The following is a 14,875-nucleotide window of genomic DNA, read 5'->3' as shown; positions in this document are numbered from 1 at the left end:
GTGGTTCGAACCTTCTTTGATTTTCTCATTCGAAATGCCAAAAATTCGGAGGAAACTGAGAGGATTTTACGAAGTTACGTCGAATTCTTACAAAAGAATTATCCCCGAAAAAAGTGCTACAATGCCTCGAAAGAAACCATTCTACACGTACTAATCCGCGAAGGTCATCTTGATACACTTAGCAACTTGATCGACATTTTATCCAAAGATAACCAAAGTCTGTTAAAGCTTTTAGTTCAGTATCGGGAAAGACAAAACGAAAAAGTTGAACGGTGGGAATCTGATGGCTCCCGTGGATTCTTTTCGCCTTTGTACTTGGCTTGTCGGTTTGGCTATACTGAAATCGTCAAAAAGCTATTAGAAGCCGGAAGTGACGTCAATCCACTAGAGTGTGACAGATTTAGTCCATTGTATGTAGCATGCAAATTTAGTCTTATGCAGAATGATGCCGATGTTGAAACAAGGCCTGATATAGGTAAGTTTCAATGTTTTTATTTGTTTCTGCATTCATTAAAATGCATTGTTCTTTCATCGGTAATTTATTTCTTGCCAAAATTAATAATACAGAAATTCTCTCTTATATAGTTGGTTATAAGACTAAACTATATTATCTACTGATTGTTTTTACTGAATTTTATATCCTTATATTTAAAGACACCAATATTTATATTAGGGATATCAAAAACAGCCCGATTTAACCGAAAACTGTTTTTCAAATCCGGAGCACCGACTTTTTGGTTTTTCAATTCTTTGGTTAAAATCAAAATGATTCTTTCTTTTCGAGTTTATAAAATTGAAAAAAGGCCCGTTTTCCGTTGTTCTCTAGCATCACTATTCACGTTTCAATCACTTGAATTTTATGTCCACCACTTTGTAATGACGCAGTGAGTCAGCGACGTCAGTTTGTTTGCATGATTTCTGAAGGGTAAAAAAAGCTTCAGTGTTTCGTTACTCCTCACACTGCTACGTGCTTCTGTTTTTGTCATTTTTTTTTTGGATCGGTTAAACCGGCCTTTTTAAAAACCAGTTAACCGAAAACTGGGTTTGTGGCAAGTTGATATCCCAAATTTAGATGCGACACGACTAATCTTTATGGTTCCACGCTTACTAGAGTACTCAGTACTCGCTCACTTCTTACCATTGTTACTTAGTGTAGACTTGGACAAAAATATTCTCCGTGTCGCTTCTAATTTTTCGTGAAAACACAACTTCACTTCGTTATTAATAATTTAAAGTTTCATATTTGCTTTAATCTTTCTCATGAAGTATTATTAGCCGTTTAAAATGCAATGATTCCCCAACTAACTATAAACTTTGGCAGGAGTTCATAATAAGGATGAAACTAGTTAAAAAGCCCGTAACAACAAAGTTTCGCCGTAAAGCTCAGCGGATTCATACACCGCTTAACTCCCAAAGAAATAGTTACCCCAATTTCTTCGCCCACGCGCATTAACTTACTTACTTCCGGTTTAGCAATATTTTTATCTTGTGATTTTGGGAGCGAAAATGGCTCGCGTCTGAGTCTGTCGGCGCGGTGGAAATTTAGTCTTGGTTAAGAAGTTGGCTTTTCGATGGTTTCTAGTTTTATACAAAACATTTAAACGATCGTCATTAATGTTATGTTGTGATAGATTACCGGTGGTAGAAGGCCTGCCAGATTTACTCGAGCCCCATTTTAAGAAACGAGTAGCAAAATCGCCCCTAGTTTCGACTTTCGCTGTTAGGTGAGCATGGAGCTACCAGCCTACCAACCCAGGTTTCCCTCGTAATGCTTTTTCTATGGATAAAAATTCGAAAGTGGTCTCGGTTTTAGTGCGTTTTTAATATATTTACCGATTTTTATTGTGGCCGAAGTAAGTTACAATTTATATTTTGAGACCTATTTCATAATTCTTTGTCCGTTATTTGACGAATAATCAACATTCGAAATTGGAGTTCTTTTTAAGGCGGAGAAATGCGCCGTCTAGAATTAGGCCTTGGTCAGAAGGAAGTTTACATTAAAATCATGGATAAAGAATGCGCGTGAGGAAATTTGTTTTCACGCTATAGGATAGGCAACTTCCGATCTCGAAAGACAGCTTATTCCATATATACTCTGTTACAGCATCGGTTGTAAGCACGCGCAAAGCTAGGTCTCTTTGTAACCTAGCTTTGTGCGTACTGACAAGAGACGGTAGTAGGCTGTAGGCAATTTCACACGTATTTGAAACTAGGGCCAAGAGGTCCCTGCACTCGAGCGAAATACTCGCGAACATTTTAAATCCTGAAGATCCTGTGGTTTTTAGTCTCTTGACAGCACGTACAAAGCTACGTTACATTGACACCTAGCTTTGCGCCTGCTGACAACCGATGCTGTAATAGAGTATATATATCCATGGAAAAAGCATTACGTGGAAAACTGGGTTGGTAGCGCACCTAACGGCGATAGTCGGAACAAGAGGCGCTTTTGCAAGTCGTTTTTAACACGGGGCTCGGGTAAAGCTGGCAGGCCTTCTACCGCCGAAAGAAGGTTATCTAAGGCTGCTTTCGGTAACGGGCATCAAAAACATCGATGACTAAAAGATGACATCGATGTCTTACTGAACGGTTTTTCGCGTCTTTGGGCGTGACGTCACGATGCTCATTGGATGGCCATCAGAAAAATCAGATGTGAGAGGAGGTTTTCAATGAGCATCGGATTCATGACGTAAATTTCGTCATTTTGCGCCGTGACAAAAAAAATGGAGGGAACTACATCCCAATCTCCCGCAATCTTAAATAATGAAGAATTGACAAATATTATTTCGGTAAAAAAAAAGGACTATGACAGAATTTCAAGAGGTAGGCGTTTTGATTTAGTTGATAAATAGTAAAAGTTCGGTTTTATTAGTTAAGCCTCTGCCATAACGTTATCAAAAGAAAAAATATTTCATTTTCCCAAACATTGATGTTTTTCCTGATGAGTGTTAGTTAACGCAGCCATAGTTGGCCATGGTGTGAGTGAGAATTCTGCGGTTCAGTTAAATAACAAGGGGGTTATTATGAACTCCTGACCTTGGCTATACTTCGGTGCGTGATTAGTTATGCATGCTTTTTTTTAAGTAGACATGACTGGAAAACACCCTGCCTCTTCAAACAACCGCGTTAAAGATGCAGAACTTTTAATAAATGCCGGTGCTGACGTGAACTGTGGAGACTCTGAGGATAAAGAGACCCCTTTACACCTTGTTTCATCCCAGGGTCAAATTGACGTCGCGAAACTCTTACTAGAACGCGGCGCTAACTACGATTTAAAGAGTAACAGTGGTGTAACGCCAATGCACCGTGCCGCTTTTGGGGGCCACGTTGATGTCGTGAAATTGTTAATAGAAAGCGGCGCTAATTACGATTTAAAGAATGAAGACGGTGAAACGCCAATGCACAGTGCTGCTGAATGGGGCTCCGTTGATGTCGTGAAATTGTTTCTAGAACGCGGAGCTAATTACGATGTAAAGACTGACACGGGTGAAACGCCAATGCACCGTGCCGCTGTATGGGGCTGCGTTGATGTCGTGAAATTGTTAATAGAAAGCGGCGCTAATTATGATTTAAAGAATGAAGACGGTGAAACGCCAATGCACCGTGCCGCTTATGGGCGCCGCGTTGATGTCGTGAAATTGTTAATAGAAAGCGGCGCTAATTACGATTTAAAGACTGACAGAGGTGAAACGCCAATGCACAGTGCTGCTGAATGGGGCTCCGTTGATGTCGTGAAATTATTTATAGAACGCGGGGCTAATTACGATTTAAAGACTGACAGAGGTGAAACGCCAATGCATCGTGCCGCTGTATGGGGCTCCGTTGATGTCGTGAAATTGCTAATAGAATGCGGTGCTGATTACGATTTAAAGAATGACATTGGTGAAACGCCAATGCACATTGCCGTTTATTGGGGCCGCGTTGATGTCCTAAAATTCTTACTAGAAGGCGGAGCTAATTACGATGTAAAGACTGACGACGGTCAAACGCCAATGCACATTGCCGCTGATAAGGGCCGCGTTGATGTCGTGAAATTGTTAATAGAACGCGGAGCTAATTACGATGTAAAGACTAACAGGGGTGCAACGCCAATGCACCGTGCCGCTAAAAGGGGTCACGTTGATATCGTGAAATTGTTAATAGAACGCGGAGCTAATTACGATGTAAAGACTAACAGGGGTGCAACGCCAATGCACCTTGCCACTGAAGATGGCCACGTTGATGTCCTGAAATTCTTACTAGAAAGCGGAGCTAATTACGATGTAAAGACTGACGACGGTCAAACGCCAATGCACATTGCCGCTGATAAGGGCCGCGTTGATGTCGTGAAATTGTTAATAGAACTCGGAGCTAATTACGATGTAAAGACTAACAGGGGTGAAACGCCAATGCACCGTACCGCTAAAAAGGGTCACGTTGATGTCGTGAAATTGTTAATAGAACGCGGGGCTAATTACGATTTAAAGACTAACAGGGGTGCAACGCCAATGCACCTTGCCGCTGAAGATGGCCACGTTGATGTCCTGAAATTCTTACTAGAACGCGGAGCTAATTACGATTTAAAGACTAACAGGGGTGCAACGCTAATGCACTGGGCCGCTGAAGGGGGCCACGTTGATGTCGTGAAATTGTTAATAGAACGCGGAGCTAATTACGATGTAAAGACTAACAGGGGTGCAACGCTAATGCACTGGGCCGCTGAAGAGGGCCACGTTGATGTCGTGAAATTGTTACTAGAACGCGGGGCTAATTACGATTTAAAGAAAGACACGGGTAAAACGCTAATGCTCTGGGCCGCTGAAGGGGGCCACGTTGATGTCGTGAAATTGTTACTAGAACGCGGCACTAATTGCGATTTAAAGAGTGACATCGGTGTAACCTCAATGCACTATGCCGCTTATGGGGGCCACGTTGATGTCCTGAAATTTTTAATGGAACGTAGCGCTAATTGCGATTTAAAGAATGACTGGGGTGAAACGCCAATGCACCGTGCTGCTGATGGGGGCCACGTTGATGTCCTGAAATTTTTAATAGAACGTGGCGCTAACTGCGATTTAAAAAATGACGACGGTGAAACGCCAATGCACTGTGCCGCTTATGGGGGTCGCGTTGATGTCGTGAAATTGTTAATAGACCATGGCGCTTATCCCGATTTAAAGAGCGACAGGGGTGAAACGCCAATGCACCTTGCCACTTATGGGGACCACGTTGATGTCGTGAAATTGTTAATAGAACGCGGGGCTAATTACGATTTAAAGAATGACGACGGTGAAACGCCTATGTACCGTGCCGCTTTTGGGGGCCGCGTTGATGTCGTGAAATTGTTAATAGAACGCGGGGCTAATTACGATTTAAAAAATGACGACGGTGACACGCCAATGCACTGTGCCGCTTTAAGGGGTCGCGTTGATGTCGTGAAATTGTTAATAGAACGTGGCGCTAATTATGATTCAAAGAATGACATTGGTGAAACGCCAATGCACATTGCCGTTTATTGGGGCCGCGTTGATATCGTCAAATTGTTAATAGAACGCGGCGCTAATTTCGATTTAAAGAATATCAAGGGTGAAACGCCAATGCACATTGCCGCTGAAGGGGGCCACGTTGATGTCGTGAAATTGTTGCTAGAACACGGCGGTAATTACGATTTAACGAGTAACAGCGGTGAAACGCCATTGCACCGTGCCGCTTATGGGGGCCGCGTTGATGTCATGAAATTTTTACTAGAACGCAGCGCTAATCCTCAGTTAAAAAATAAAAAGGGAAAAACGCCATTAAAGATAGCTCGTCGACGTAAACATGATGATGTAGTGGAACTGCTTAGTAGGTATATGGATCAGGGCCGTCGGGAGCGGGGGAAATTTTCCCGGGCCCGAGACGCGTGTATAGTGTCTTGAGGAGGGTCCGCAATTTTTTAAATTTTCAAGGGGCCCACAAGCCTTTTCGTCTACCTGATATTGATGATTCAAAAAATGGAAGCAGTGCCGGATTAACACCCTCGGGGGCCCCTAGGCACTAGGTGTTCGTAGACCCCTCCCGGCCCTATCCAGGAGCGGCAATATGACTGTAATGAATACTTCAAAATAACTTTAGCTATTTCAAAATTTCAAATAAAAATATAAATGGGGCAGTGCGGGTATAGAGCTATTTCAGTGGGGGAAAAATTTCGTCTGCTACGAAAATTGGGCCTGCCTTTGAGTGTAGGGGCGGACATTTTGTGAGGGTTTTCTCTATGGGCAAATAGCATTGGTGACGTAGCCATTATCCCCTCTGAAATAGCTCTATTGTGATTTTCGGTTTTCGAACTGAATTCGGGTACTCATAAACTTTGCTTATAGGGTTATGGTGTCGGGTACCCGAATTCTGTTATCGGGTATCCGGGTATAAAAATTCAGCGGAAAAATGCTTGTCGGGTACTAAAAATTATATGTAATACCTGTCGGATAAAATGATTATAATTGTCGTCTGTCAAGTAGAGAAAACTGCACGATATCATAAACTGATCATCGACTATTATGTTCCTATGTCTGAATGGGATCTGAAAGAGGGCTATAGTCTGTCCCCTTGCTGTGGATAATCCGTCTCACCCCAACTTGGTATTAAATTGTACGAGACACTACCGCTGTGAAAGCATTCACTTTAGTATACTCTTAAGCCCGGTTTTCACGGAACTAAGATTCGAAGCGATTAACTTCGTCGAGAGATCGAGTTTCAATACTGCAATGTTCCTTCAAGATTTTAGCGAGACCTTGTTGAAGGAAAAGTTCCAGTAACATAAATGATTATACCTTAATTAAAAGAACGGCTTTCTTTTTCTAAATATGAAAGGAATTAAAATTAAAATAAAAAATTATCTCTTATTCCAATATGATAATTAGTACATTTAATTTGACTTAAAAAGTATCAAGGACTACTATGTCGCCATCCGGCATTGGTTTAGTGGCGTCTGCTAGCCCGAACCACTTGCCCCTACGGGATGGGTTGAATTTTCACAGGCTGAGAGAGGTAAGGGGTAAGAGGTTCGATTTAGCAGACGCCACTACTGCAATAGCGGATGGCGTAGTAGTCCTTGATAGTTTTTAAGACTAATTAAATGCACTAATTATATTGTAATAAGAGATAATTTATTCTAGTTTTTACCTCTCCGTGTGACGTAGTCCAGGAGAGGTTCTGTAACGGCCGTGTCTGTGTGGGTGTGTCTGTGTGTGTGTCTGTGTGTCTGTCTGTCTGTCCGTTGTTACACCCACGTGACCGCGTTCGCAGTTTGCGTATCGGAGCAAACGTGTTCCCAATTTCCGGACCGCATTGACAGTTCACAGAAATTTGGAAAATTGTATTTCTCTCCGTTGGCTACTCTATACTTGAGTTCTCACACCACCATGTTTGGTCTTCGTCCATCCAGTCCATCCCATATGAACACCAGTCTGGTACTTTTCTGGTTTCCACCACCACAATCTTCTATTCTTTGTCAATCCCACATTGACACCAGTCTGCACTTACACTGGCTTCTAACACCACCATCCACTGGTCTTCCGTCTATTCCACATAGACACCAATCTGTATCATTGGCTTCTACTCCATTATCATCGTTTGGTTTTAGGATATACGCGGCGATCAGCTAGGGTTACGAGAAACGTCTAGCCTCCATAAGGTGGGATCGACCACCAGAGGTTTCGCAATTGCGCTTTTTCCTTACTATTATCTCAGACCACTAATATAGGGACAGTAAACTCAATGGTAATCGCCAGTTTACATATGGCAACGCGTAGCAACCGCCACCTCGCGTCGAAAGCGTGAAATTATCGTACCCTGTGTCATGTAATTTTAGCCAAGGCTTAACTATATATCACACCATGAAGCTTTCATAATATGTTTATTACTCGTTCAACATCTATGTAAATTTGAAAATAATAATAACTTTTAACTCACCTTAATATAATTATTTAATTATAATCCTCCTTCGCTTAATTTGATTCTAATGTTCATCCTTGAGGCTCATATTAGTTTGAGTTCATTGAGGCAAGACCTGACCTAAATCACAGCCTACATAACCGTGTTTACTACTGTTTAGAGGTACGTGCATCTGTTAGAGTTCGAAATATTCCAAAGTCGCCACCGCGGCGCTGCAATCAGGCGTTGCTCTATTCTAACCTAGCCTCCTATTAAGATGACTGTCCCTATATTAGTGGTCTGTGCTATTATAATTAAAACGAATCGTATATATACCCCAAAATTTGAAGAAAGTGGCAAGAGGGGTAACCTTCACTTTAAACGTCAATATTAGCAAAGTTTGAGATGATAATAGGTATAACTTTATTTTAAACGATTTAACTATTATTAATGTTAATTATTGAGGATTAAAATAATGAAAAATAGTTATATTTATTTAAATATTAAAGATAAACCTCTCGTGCAAAGCGAGAGATTATCATTGCCTCCTATATCTACCAAGGCCCGTGCATGCGATATATTTCCTTCATTGCCTCCTATATCTATCAAGGCCCGTGCATTGTGATATATTTCATTCATTACCTCCTATATCTATCAAGGCGCAAAAAGGTCGACGTCACCTAAGGTTATATAATCTTCTCGACACGGAGAGGTAATATTTTGGTTTTCCCAACTTGTTAATATTTAATTCCTTTTATATTCTTAAAAAGCAGCCGTCCTTTTAAGTTATAATCTGTTATGTTGTCTGAAATTTTCGTTATAGTTTTCACTGGTTCGTGTTTTTTATGAGCGGCTAAATGCGCGCCTGTTTTTGATATTATCAACTGAATAAATTTCTACCTTCTCCAAAATATTACTAAATTCGATATATTTTTACCCCTAAATATTGCTACTTATTCCAAATTATTCCTAATTAGTTTTGTTTATTGACACCTTTTCCACAATATTGTTCTTCTTGTTTCTTTTTAAACTAAGACGAGGTGTTGCGACTTCCATCCCAACATAAGTGTTTGTGATACCTCCTGATATCACATCGGCGGACTGAAACACCGATCTAAATCCCTAACTTATTTGTATGTCTTTATGTCAATAACGAAGAAGCTCCAAATGCAATCATCAATATTTTCTTTAATTACTGTATTGTCTTATTAAGTCTTATTTAAATCAACATATCTTTACAACAATTTTCCTTAAAAACACGTCCGTTTATCTAAAGTTTCTAAGTCTTTCTTTTACAACCTCTCTCGGCAGAGTCGGTTTGCGTTCTATAATGTCCGATGGTAACAAGCATTCCTTCTACATCAAGAGTCCAATACGATCTATTTTCATGCTTTGCTTCTGTTAGTTTTAACACAAAGTTCAAGTTTTACCCCCTATTATTGTTACCAAGCGAGCGATCCCCAAAATTCGTCACTCCGAATTTTTATGACTTTACAGGGCCAGAGGGCCTTTTAACACACTAGTAACAAAAACCATCCGTCGAACCCTTCAAATGTATTACTATAGCCAGAAGCCGATTAGGCTTTACACATGAAGTACGTAACACGCGCCTGGGGGAGCTACATGATATTCTCTAAGCTCTTAGGAAAGAACCTCCGTTACCTCCCCTTACGCGGAGGGAAATAGTTCAGTAACGCGGCTCCTTCGGATCCATACAATCCTTCCGCCTAAAGAACCGATTTACCACGTACCTAAATTCGAGAACTACTATGAAGACTGAGTAGGGTGTCTAAAATATTCTTTAGATAAAACTATTCACAATACCAAAGATTATTTGGGAGTAAGGCGTTAAAATGTTATCAATCTGGGTAGCTTTTGCTTGGACTATTTAAGACGCCGTGCATCTGTTTTTTAACGAGATATTTTTCTGTTCTCGCCGTGAAACGGAATAGTTCTTACTTGGGAGAGCGGTGCTGATATTTTAAAGGTTCACTTAACCGACTGAAAAAATCTCGCGCCTTTTTATTAATTTTTCTAAAGGTTTTTGTTTTTTGAAATCTAAATTATTTTGAGTTTTGGCTAAGTTTTTCCAAGTTTTTTTTCTAAGTTTTTCTAAGGCAATCTTCCTAACTAAACTAAATGAAGATGCAAGTTTTTTCCAAAGTTTTTATTTTATTTTTCCGACTGAACACGCGGTTCTCTCTCCTTGAGAGTGTCCAAGTATCGAGTGATCAGTGACCTTTTTCTCGGTCATTTTAATAAAAGAAGGCTCGGTTGGCTATTTCTATAAACACCTGCATTGAGCTACCTCGGGTAAAAGGGGTACAGGTTTTTTCTTTTCTTTATAATTTTTGGGGTGGTCGAACTCGAACTGGTTGGATTTTAAGCTATAATAGGTTGTTTTTATTTGTTCGACCTTTAACCTGTCCTTTCATTCAATGATTTTTCTCTGGGCTCCATGCCAACCTTATTTTTCTTTTTTGTACATTTACCTCAGTTTTTACTGGAAATTTTCAACAACACGAATATCGACTTAATTTTTTTGATTTATGTACTATTCTCGAGGGGTTAGTCATTCTCCAAAATTTTGTACACCTGATTTCTGATTTCTGAATTTTTATGTGAATTACGTTGATTACTGAATGAATTTCTTGATTTCCGTGATTACGATTATTTTATGTGATTTCCATAATCTTTACAATGATTTCCCGTTATTGCCGCAGATTACTCGAGATTACTACTTGAATTCCACTGATTACTCGTGATTACTATTTGAATTCCACTGATTACTCGTGATTACTATTTGAATTCCACTGATTACTCGTGATTACTTTTTGAATTCCACTGATTACTCGTGATTACTATTTGAATTCCACTGATTACTCGTGATTACTATTTGAATTCCACTGATTACTCGTGATTACTATTTGAATTCCACTGATTACTCGTGATTACTATTTGAATTCCACTGATTACTCGTGATTACTCGTGATTACTATTTGAATTCCACTGATTACTCGTGATTACTATTTGAATTCCACTGATTACTCGTGATTACTATTTGAATTCCACTGATTACTCGTGATTACTATTTGAATTCCACTGATTACTCGTGATTACTATTTGAATTCCACTGATTACTCCATTTCAACTGATTACGATTTTTATTTTGGATTTTCGAATTCCTCGATTGATTATGCGTGATTATTTGACGAAATATGTGATTACCGAGATGATTACAAAAGATTACTAGGAAATTATGTGATTATTTCTGATTCTCTCTATATTCCATGTGATTTCCAGTGATTATCGGAGATTTCTGATTACTCACAAAATTGATTATGATTACTTATGATTTTCTTAGAATTCTAGAAATCAAGTAATCGATTTCGGCGGTTTTGTACACCTGATTACTCAAGTGACTAGCCCCTCGACTATTCTTTTTGGTATTAAATTCTAAAATCAAAAATTGAATACGAAAGTTAATTTTGTTATTTAATTGGTACTATCATTTTTATTATATACAATGCTTTATTTTTATTTTAATATGGGCTTTAAATATTTCAATACAAAATTTAATGATTTCTTCATAACGCTATACTATCTTTTTAAATTCACCTTGTTAACTAATGCTACAATCACAAATATATAAATTTAAATTTTTTATATTAATTTTATTATATAAAAATTAATTAATCTTAATATAGTCAAGGTTAATCGAAAATAAATTCTACTTTGATTAAATTCTTGCTTTCAAATATTGTTTACGTGAAACAGTTGATTGAAAATTTTCTTTTACGGTTTTCTTTAACAATTAATACACAATCGAAACTGTACGCGTCTATATCTAGTTCATATTTACTTTTGTACTCTTTTTTCGGTTAAATTGTAATCAATATTAACAAACGAAAATTAATTACGCAAAATGTTTCATTAATAAATTTATATCAATTTGAATCGTTTCTGGCATTTATTTTCAGGCTTTTTCTTGCAGCACGTGACGTGTTGAACCCTTTACCGGATTTTTCCCTGACCTTTGGTAACCTTGAACAAAAAAAAAACAATATTTGGCATTATTATTCTTTGACCTAATTCCTCCCCATATTCCGAATAACAACGGGAGATTTCCAAAGAATAATTTTAATCTCACGCAATTATTTTTTAACCATTCTAAAAAATCAGGGCGCTATCTCTCTGTTGTGAACTTTAACCCCGGGCGCTCGTGTGGCGCCACAAAGCCACGTGTACCTAATTATCTTGAATTTGTCGGCCGCCGTATTCTGCAGGCTTAGCCTTCCGCGCCCACTTGGATTCTCGTCGCTCATTGGTCCGTAAAGGAACTGGATTCTGGCTTCTTATTGGCGGCTTAGGTTTCGACTTTCAAGACGAAATTAAATTGCGGATGTCCACCAAATTTGAAATTCGGTTTTTCGATTGGTAAATCGTTCAGCGTAATCAACCGGTTAACTCACCGGTGCTTTTGCTTTTGTTTCTGATGCTGAACGTAGCAGACTACACTTCATCAGTGTTAGAGGCGACTTGGGTACACCGGTACGGTTAATATTTTGCTAAGTACGGATGCTTATTTGAAGAAGAGAGATTTACTTAAATCGTCGCATTGGACGGGTATGCTTTTATTTTATCATTTGCAAATTATCTGTGACAATATAGTTGAATAAAAGTAAACGTTCATTTATAGTGTAAGACGTTTCAGCTCGTGATCGAAAATTATTTCAACCAAGGCTTAGGTGTTATGTAAGTTTAATCATTAATGTGACTTCATTTATCGTTCTGCGTCGTTATTAAATAAAATGAGCATCGAATGAGCCAACTGACCATTATTAAAGCCATTCAATTCTCATAATAGTTATATAATTAATGCAATATAGAATGTTAATTATAGTATATAATAACATCCTACTGATATGCTGAAGTGGGTTCACTCAAGGGTAATGAGACAAAAACGTCATTTAGTATAACCATTCAAAGTATCACAGCCCCATAGGCAATCCTACCCCTATGGGATACCATTGACTGTACGTGTGATATAATCAAAGAAATACATTATGATAGATGGGTTCAAAAGTAAATGTTGCAGTACGTTCAACTGGTAAATATGGTTACTGATGTGTCTAACAATATAAATGTGAATGAGTTTTTGTTGTGCTAAAGATTTGGAATAAAACAGTGGTATAATTGACAGTGTCACACGAATGGGCTACTACTGTCAATATTGATGACGTCCACGCTTCAATCTATAATACAAACTTGAAATTGTTATAATTAACATCAAATACCATGTATTAACCACTTTATTTAGAAAATATTACAAAAACTTAATAATGTTTTAAGGCTTCTTAAAAGTTTGATCTTAATATACAGGATTTGCACATCTGGAGGAATCATACCATTTACACCAGGAGGACAGAAACCCGTCTCTTTTTGTCCTCCATGCAGCCCGGCCTTCAGGTGTAAGGTTCATTAATGCTCCATTTGTGTAAACTATCTATATACAGGATTTGCTGCTACTTAATGTCACCCAAATGAAGTAACATCAGCCTGGTTGTGTAAAAAGATAAGAGACAATGTTTGAAGGTACATTTGGATGTACAATGTTATAAATAAGCAATTATATGACAACGGCAAAAATTTGCTCTCTTGTCATGAGAGTAGCGACAACGTTTCTTCATAAACTGTACAAAATAAAGCTATATGTTCTGAAATATCGTTCTGTATAAATTTATTATAATTTTAAATTAGAGTTTTGGTAGAAAGTATGAATAAAACTGATTGAAGCCGACATATTACAAGAGGCTTCCTGTTTCGACTTTTTCGTTTGCCTAATTGACCATTTAGGCAAATCTTAGATTTAAGTGATAGTAGAGTGTAAGTTTGCCTAATATAGAAGTGTGTCGCCTTTATATGTGAAACTAGAGAAGCTACAACGTCAGTTAAATCGTTAGTTGAAAAGCCAAAATAAGTTTAACGCAATCAATAAGATACGTTTCATTCAAGGTTATACCATAGAGTGTGCGACGCTATCGAAACAGGGTGAAGTCTTAATGGTGTCCTTTCGTTCGAGCATTTATATGTCGAATGTCATTCATGTAATTGGTAATCTTCACGATATTTATCACTTATTATTGGTACAAGTACTTGTATTGATATTCGATAGAGGTATTCGATACCAACAATTAGTACTCATCCAGGAGTAACAGAAATTACAAATGCCAAAATGAAACCCGGGAAGTAAAACTAAAATCTATTGTTTTATGCTTCTTCAACCTACAGCAGCGTTTTTACGCTCGTTTTTCTCAGCTTATTACTTGGTGACATGATACATGCTACCCGTGAACTGAATGGTATATCAGAACAGTTACGTCTTCAATTTCTGTGCATTGGAATCTCTCTTTCATAAAGACAAATAGGCTCTCCAAAGCCTAACCAGTGTATTGCGCACAATATATTTTAGATAGCCTTGCATGGTTCAGCTACACACGCCCCTTTCAATGATAAAACCCCTCTGCTACAAGGTTTTTGACGACCAGAATTAACCCCTGTTACAATGCTATATTTTAGTAAAGATTGTGAAGTTATATTATTAAAATGTAAAATTATACTTCGTCTACCATAAAGTACACTATCGTTACACATTAAATACTTGAATAAACTTCCATTCCAGAGTTATGTTACCCAGATACAGTACACTAACCCAAAACATGTGGGAATTGGGGAAAATAGTCTGCTATTTGAAGGTTCACGAAATAGATGGCGTAAAGAACCTAAACATAGAGGTTAAAGGTTATTGCACTGACCTTTGACGATAACCGACACAAAATGCTGACATTACACCGTACGTTCAGTGTCAATTGAAAAGTTAACTGAACTGAACCACTATCTTTCCTTGCTTGCATGAACCTCCAATCTCAGCCCAGAATCCAATTTCGTCTCGAAACCTAAGCCGCCAATCAAAAGCCAGAATTCAGTC

The 14,875-nt window shown here is 38.4% G+C and overlaps 1 long non-coding RNA gene across 2 annotated transcripts; it reads left to right on the top strand.

The window, feature by feature from the left end:
* The first annotated feature begins 12,166 nt into the window (after positions 1-12,166).
* LOC149616719 (uncharacterized) lies at positions 12,167-13,610 on the top strand. Of its 2 annotated transcripts, none has more exons than XR_016375776.1 (5): positions 12,167-12,513; positions 12,587-12,642; positions 12,791-12,997; positions 13,091-13,187; positions 13,270-13,610. It is a non-coding gene; the product is annotated as an uncharacterized LOC149616719 (long non-coding RNA). The 2 variants fall into 2 exon arrangements; XR_016375775.1 differs by having other exon boundaries at positions 12,168-12,513; positions 13,060-13,187.
* The last annotated feature ends 1,265 nt before the right edge of the window (positions 13,611-14,875 follow it).

The sequence above is a fragment of the Phalangium opilio genome, unplaced genomic scaffold (genome assembly GCF_054372755.1).
Source record: "Phalangium opilio isolate 3A_F unplaced genomic scaffold, DU_Popi_V2 ptg000217l_1, whole genome shotgun sequence".
In the NCBI taxonomy this organism is placed as follows: domain Eukaryota; kingdom Metazoa; phylum Arthropoda; class Arachnida; order Opiliones; family Phalangiidae; genus Phalangium; species Phalangium opilio.
Note: the sequence above shows the minus strand (reverse complement) of the source record. Positions and strands in the feature narration are given on the sequence as shown.